The sequence below is a fragment of the Lathyrus oleraceus genome, chromosome 4 (genome assembly GCF_024323335.1).
Source record: "Lathyrus oleraceus cultivar Zhongwan6 chromosome 4, CAAS_Psat_ZW6_1.0, whole genome shotgun sequence".
In the NCBI taxonomy this organism is placed as follows: domain Eukaryota; kingdom Viridiplantae; phylum Streptophyta; class Magnoliopsida; order Fabales; family Fabaceae; genus Lathyrus; species Lathyrus oleraceus.
The window spans coordinates 27035208-27043540 of NC_066582.1; positions in this window are offsets into that span (position 1 = coordinate 27035208).

Consider the following 8333-nt stretch of genomic DNA (forward strand, 5'->3'; position numbering starts at 1 on the left):
GTGTTGATTCTAACTAGTTTGACATCATTGGTTCCCTCATGGGTAATTTGCAATGAGTCCCGCATAGCTTTAGCACTAGTATAATAGGAAACCCTATAATACTCGTCAACACTTAAGGCATAGATGATCATATTTTTGGCTTTCCAATCCTAGCTATACTCTTTCTCATCCTCTTCCTTCCACTATGCTTCAGGTTTAGGTATAACAACACCATTCGCATTGGTCACAATTATTTCCATATGACCATCTTGGATGACTTTCCATACCTTCCTATCAATAGAGTTGATATGAATACACATACAATCTTTCCAATAACTGTAGTTTTCACCATTGAAAATAGGTACTCTATTGTACGCCCCTTTATAATCGTTACTCATTTTCTAAAAAGTTATATGAGAAGCACTAGATGAACCGGTGCTCGTGATACCACTTGTTGGATGATAGTACTGATCTAGAAGGGGGGTGAATAGATCAGTTAATTAAAATTTTAGCGCTTATTAATTTTTTTTTAAAGGTTGCGAAAGCTCCCTAGACCACGATCGTCTAAACAATCTGTTATTGGAAAGATCGGATATGCGTGAAACCTAATGGAATGACTAAGATAAAGCAAATCAAAACCAATCTTAATCAACCGATCAAATACACAAATCCTTAATATATCTACCACCAATGATGAATTAAAACAATGATAAAATAAGCAAGATATTGATAAACTTGTGTGAAGTTAATTTTATCCAACACTTGGTGTGCACACTACACCAAGTCTTAATTTCACTAGAATTAATTGTGCATAATTTTTCTTAGTTACAACCAAAGTGATTGCAACAATTTATCGAAGAACTTTAATGCGCAACAACTAAGCGAGATAAAGTTTCCAATTAGTTTCACACAAGAATCAATTTATGTAGAATTTAAAGAGTTAAAGAAAGAGAGAATAACACCAGATTTGTTTAGACAGTTCCCCTTTCGTCCTCGCTTAGGGTACGTCTGCCCCCAATTCTAAAATTAGAATTGAGATATTTATTATCAAATTGCAAATTTTATACAAGAGAAGAAATGATCACCTCCAAACAAACCTAAGTGTTGTTGCAGATCCTATTTACTTCTCTCCCTTTGGTTCGAGTTGAACCAAGTGTTTCAAACGTTTCGAACAAACCTCTGATTGTAGATACCTTATTGCAAGAACTTCAAGTTCTCCAAAACTCTAGCTCGGCTAATTTCGATCGCGACACACTTGAACCCAAACTTTTCTTCACAATCCTACGATTATCGTTACTCGTTCAAATGAACCTACCGTTCTTCAAACCTTTCACTCGGATGAATCTATGAAGCAAAGATTTATGCAAAAACCCTCAAATCTTGGAGGACAAAACCCTAAGATTTTATTCAAGAAAAACCCACTCAAAGCCTCTACCCAAACAAAGATACACAATCCTATTTGGACGTTATCGCCACAATAATGCACTATGATCAACAAAAATTGTTATGTGTAGTTGTTGAAACATGCAATGAAGAGTGAAGATGAAGAGGAACTTTAATGTGTGTGTGTGTGTGTGTATATATATATATATATATATATATATATATATATATATATATATATATATATATATATATATATATATATATAATGCATGGACCAAGTCAAAAACACAGCATTTTTTTTTTGCAAAATTACACAACAGAAAAATGAGTAAAAATAACGACCACTCAACCTGTTCACACTAGGGACTCGGCCTGTTCAGAACCGCAGCAAAACAACTCAAATAAAATATGCGAAAAGTCGACTCAAACAGGAGATGAGTCGACTCATCTCATTTTTCCATTAATGACTCAACCTATGACTCAACCTATTCAGACCCGCAACAACATAATTCAAATCAAACAAGTTATGAGTCGACGCAATAGATGGATGAGTCGACTCATTTTGTTTTTCCAGAAATGAGTCGACATATGACTCGGCCTGACCAGGCCCGTGAGTTACACAGAAAATGATATGCATGAATGAGTCGACCGCTCCAAGGCATGAGTCGACTCAAATGTTTTTAAATGGTCAAAAATGAGTTTTTAAGATGTATTTTGGTCAATCCAAACCATTATCTTATGGACCTAAGGTACCAACAATGATCAAGTGCAATATTGACATATATGAGATGCTCATATATGCATAGACACATTAAATTTATACTTTGAGCATGTTAGAGAGTGAATGCACTTTATGATATGATGACATCGTCCAAAGTACACAGTATGTGCTACTAAAAGGTTTGACATCATTAAAACAAGGACTAAAAACCTTTGCCCTCACATTATGATATACACCAAGTGACTTAAGAGAACAATCCTCCCTTAATCACTCTCTTTCTTCCAATAATTCTGGACAATAAAGATTCAAAAACAAATCTGAATTTCTACAAGAGTTTATGAAGTAAAGAATAATATATCAATCACTTGGATTGATCTTCTATTTTAAGAAAACAATCCTCTTTATAAAACACAGGTGCTCAAATATGTATATGGATGAAACTATATGAATATACACTGAAAAATATGTGCAAGAGTTTCACCAAAAATTATGTTCAAGAACACTTGGGATATTTGAAAAATATAGAGACAAAGTGTTTTTAATTGTTTGTAAAAGAGGTGAGTTTGAAAATATAAAATATAAGGTTTTTATAGTGCCTTAACACATTTCTAAAAGGGTATAGTTATATGAATGGATGCCATGAAAAGTTACATCTTTAAACATTTCGTTTGCTATAAAAGATGAATCAAACATTGTTACTGCTTCAGTGGTAACCGGTTACACTTGAAGCGATGCTAAAAAAATTGAAAAATAAGTCAGTGTAACCGGTTACATGAAAAAGCGGTAACCGGTTGATCGCGACTTTATGAGTCTAATGGGGTAATGACTGCAAGTGCACAGTCTAATCGCGTAGTTTTAAAAGATATCGATCCCACAGGGACTTAATGAATCGATATACCGTTTTTCTAAGGTTACTTCGTAAAGCTAAGGCGGATGATACTTTGATGATTAGGGGGAAAAGTAAAACTAAAATTGGATCTAGATTAAATATCAAATAACGCGGATATCGGTATGTAGTTCGTCGTAATTAGGGGATCAAATCTTCGTTGGTTTCTTAGTTTTAAAATAAGTCTTTTCAGTAGACACTATTGATTAAAAATCTTTTCTCAAACTCTCGCTCTGTTGAATCAGACTATGACTTTATATTAACGTACGCTCTCACTATTTAGTTAAGTCCAAAATCACTTTTTGAAAACAATAGAATCTGTAGAAACTCTTTTTAAGAAAATACTAACCATTTAAACACCCTCGTCTCAAACTCTCGCTCTGTTGACTTAGATTATATGATTAAACTTAAATGCTTAACTCTCGTCCTCACATTTAACCTTTAAAAATACTTTTTGAAAATGATTATAATTTAATTAACTCTAAAAATTGCTTTCGCCCTGATTTAAAATTAGTGTCCAATTTACACTGTCCAGTTAAAAGCTCAAACCGTCGTTCTATTGATTTTAACTTCTTTATGTTTTTTACTCTCGTACAAAAACTTTGGTGTTAACTCTGTAAATTGAGACCATAAAAAGAGTGACTATATTTTAAAATAAATTTAAACCAACTTAGTTTTGATTCCTTTATTCCGCTTACTTTACATACCGATATCTAAGTTTATTTAGCCGGACATGCTAAACAAGCCTCAACAATAATTATGCTTAAATACAGCCATATCAGACAAACAGTATAGATAAACAGCAGTACAGAGCATATATAAATTAAAACAATAAATTAATGAACCTGTAAAATTAATAGAAATCTTGATTGTTCCCTAGCTTCAATGCTTGAACACTCCACCACAAACCGGTTGGATTTGTTCTTCACAATCTTCGATCAGACAGTAAAATAAAGGCGAAGGAATAAAATACTATGATCTAACGTAAGGTTAGATCCAGTAAAAACTACACAATAGTTTCCGGTGTAGAAACTAGTGTGAAAGAAAATAAATTCAATGCTTTGGAAATTAACTAGAAAAGAAAGGAAATAAAAATTGCTAAGAAAGTAGAATGCTGTAAAAAATATTGCTGTAAAAGCTTGCACGGCGGAAAAAAGGAGAGAGCTGCAGGGTTCCACAATTGGTCCTATTTATATCCATCCTACAGTAACCGTTTCTTCCAAAGTCCCTTCAGTAGGTTTTCTCACGTTTCAACGAGTCAAGCGGAAGAATAGGATGAACGTGCTTCTGTTACGCGTCAAAGCCAAAAATATAGGAGAGGGGGTGTGACGTTCGTCACACCATGTGTTACGCTCGTAACACAAAGCATAGGGGCGTGACGCTCGTCACACCCTGTGTGGCGGTCGTCACAGAGTCTCAGCGCTTCTAGTTGTGGGCTGGACTTTAGTGGAATGCTTTTCATAGATTCCTCTTTTTGCACCCCCTTTTCTTTCTTTTTCACGTATGTTTCAAATAATGTTACCTGAAATAAATAGAAGGAAAATACCAAGTAATATCGAATAATATAAAATAAATCGAAACAAATAATAATATAATTTAGTTAAATCGAGTCCAAAAGTGTGATATTATTTCATGTTATCACCGGTTACCATATCAAAAATTGCCACAGGATGTAACGCAGCAGGTATGTAACCGGTTACATAAGAATATGGTAATCGGTTACCTTAGCTGAAAGTTGAAAAATAACTTAAGTAAGTAGTATGGCAGCCATTTTGTGATGCATCAAAAATATTTAATGACTTATGGTATGAATAAAATGTATGACTTGAACACTTGATAATATCATAGTGAGGTTGGGAGCTTATACCTTAATATATCATGATCAATCTAACTATGCAATCCAAGACTTGATCTTTATCAAATGAAAGTTGACTTGAACTTCTTTGTTAGTCTTGAACCATTCCTTTTTGTCACACACAATTTCTTGTAGATTTCTCTTCATCAAAACCATTCCTTGAGAAATGCTTATCTTCACAAAAACATGGCGCAAAATGAATAGTATGCATTCGCGAACTGAGATGCCAGAAGAAAAGGATCTACCACACTTGACATTCAAAGTGTGTTGATGATAAGTCATAAGCAGATGAAAATCCTGATTGATGCATATAATTTCCAAAGTTTGTGGAGGGTCGTTAGGTCTATGTTGGCTTAACCTTTTGGATGGTGATGATGATGATTGATTCAAGCTTTTAATACTTCTACAAAAATTCAAGTACAAACTCTAAACACAGTTTTGGTATGGTAAACTAATTTTTTTAGTGGTTTGGGTTGTAATATCCCATTGGGAGATTATACATTGATATGAAAGATGCGGGATATATGTTCTAACTATTACTCTTCCTTCTTTATTTTTACATTATTATACGTTGTTATGAAAAATTCTATAAGATTGTTGTCGAACTTGAAAAATAGTCAAGGTATCGGCTAATAGCACTCAACTATCCTTTTGATTCGAGAGTTAAGCATGGAGTTAAGTGTTTTTGAGCTACTAAACTAAGAAATACATGTTTGAAAAGTAATTCAGTAAGATAAAGGGATGAATATGCATTAATAGTTTGTTTGACTGATTGTGTGTCCTTTGAAAAATATCTAAATGTGATATTATAGAAAAATACTAGTTCTATTAGTCAAAACATTGCGTCCTACATATTTTGTTCTTGCTTGGCTAATACGTGTTTTTGTTTTATGTTGGTGGGAGTACATGGCACTCCACTTTTGACTTGATCTTCCCTGCTTCGTGATAGTTTTTCGTTTTCTGTATCTATGTGAGCATTCCTTATAATATTTCTTTGTGCAATTAGAGATAAGAATATGCCAGATCGGTCTACAAAGGCCTATAGTATAGCCTATTTAGACATATGCCTTGTCCTGACCTATTTAATAAAAAGGTTAGACTTAGTCTTTTTTAAAAGCTTATTTAATTAAAAAGGTCAGACTTATGCTATTAAAAAAGTCTCTGAAGTCTTATAGGTCGGCCTTTATATGCGTATACATTAGAAAATAGGTTAAATAGTAAAATATCATGTTATCTATTTAAAAATATAGGTAAATGGACTATTTAAAAGTCTTAATGTGAAATAAAGTTTTAAATAGACTTTCAGATAAGATCAAACTTATAAAAACGTCGTATCAAACAAAAAAAACTTTAATAGTCTATATAGACCATAGTCAAGTCTTAAAGGTTTATTGTAGGTCAAATTCATACTTTCTAAAATCTGATTTTACCTGATCTATTTTCACTCTTAATGACAATAGTTGTTTCAGCTTGTGGTGTTACAAACATAAAACACGGAGTAAAATATAAAATTGTTAAGTCACAATATGCTTTATCTGATTTTAACATTCTTACAACCTTCTAAAAAAATACGTGAACTTTGAAAAAAAAATTGTATTGTATTAGACTATTTTGCACCCATCCAACCCGCATCCGATCGTAAGGAATTTGACTATTACTAAATTCTATTATTTGCCGTTTTCAATTAATATTTTATTTATTATAAATATAAACAATAGTATATGTAAAAAGATATAATAACAGGAGAGATAAAATAAATATACAGTTAAATACAATAAACTATAGGATAAGCAAACAGGTTCAAGTCCATCTTTCCTCATATTCAAACGTGTGTAATGGAAACAAAATAAAAAACTTTTCAAGATGCCAAAAATTGAATAACAGCTAAATATTTGTCAGCTTACAGATGGAATATTATTTAACTAATTTATTCGAAAAGATATATGAAAGCATGGGCATTCTGAATTCACATCGATGATGATACAGAAATGATGGTTGCATAATTGATTTATATACACATGCTTAATTACTTTTATATTCTTTTGGGTATGAAAGTAGCAAATAGAAATAGAGAATTTTCTTGATCAAAAAGAAAAGAAATTCTGAATTCTTCTGTATTTAAAAAGAAAGGGGTAAATGTTGATATTTATGAAAATAGTGATATTTTTTTAAATAGTTAAATAAATAAAATATTGCAATTTTCGATTATTAGATGTGAGATACTACTATTTTTTATAAGTTTACTCAATTAAAAATATTGGACATACATTTTAGGTTATCAAATAATTTATTATTAAATTAAATATGAATGATATTTTTTAATAATATTATTATTATTATATTAAATTTTGAATATTTTATATTAAATTAATATTTTATTTTTAGTAATATAAGCATATGAGCCTACATTAAAATTTGCATGTTTAAACGTATTACTATAGAACAGAATTCAATCTATAATATCATAAATAAACAAAAAAATTAAAATAGTATATTAAACATGAAAAGAAATTTCTTTCAATAGTTTATTAGTTTTTTTATAGATAAATTTTTTATCAGTATTGTTATAATTCTAAAATTTATTATGGTTTGACATTTTCATAAATTAATTCACAATATATCAACAAAAATACTTATTAATTAATTTATAATTTTTACAAAGGCAAAATTATAAATTCTCTTATTACAAAAAATTATAAATTCACTCAATTATATTTATTGTGTAGAAAAACTTCAAACTCCCTCCATTACAATTTTTTCACAAAAAAAATATAAATCCTCTCGACTATAATTTTAAAAAATATAATAATACTAACTATCTCAAAACATACAACTATCGAAGTCTCATCACATCTACAAAAATAGAGGTGTTGTAGTAAAACAACTTTTTTTACTTATATATATTATTTTTATGAGTGAAATGGAATTAATAGTGAGAATAAGGGATAATTCAATCTATTGCAGAAGATGGGAGAAAAATACAAGTTAAAACAAAGGCATGTTCATCCAATAATAAAGCGACAAATTTCTTGCTTGAGAGGCAAAACCAAGTTATTCTCTTAGTTTCTTTGCTTGTTCCTCGATGTGAATGATTTTTCTTTCAAATATAATTTGATTTCTAATGTTCCATATTACCCAACAAGTTACATACCATATCATCAAACATATATCAGACACTTCATTGTCATGCAACAAATCCCCAAATTTATAAAAATGATCAAATTGAGATTCCTTTATAATCGAATTATTTCCTACCCATTGAAGATATGGTCCAAAGTTTTAAGACTTTCAAAGTAAAATGCACAACTAAATGAAAAAATGGCAGTTACAATACCTTTTTTATAGAGTCATTGTTGTGGGTAGCTTATTTTGTAGAAGTCTCCAACCAAAGATGTTGATTTTCGATGGGATTTTACATTTCCAAACAGAGTTTAGAGCTGCCAACGAATTTATTTCTGACAAAGTTTGATGGTGGTTCCCTTTGAGAGATGCGTAAAATGATTTGA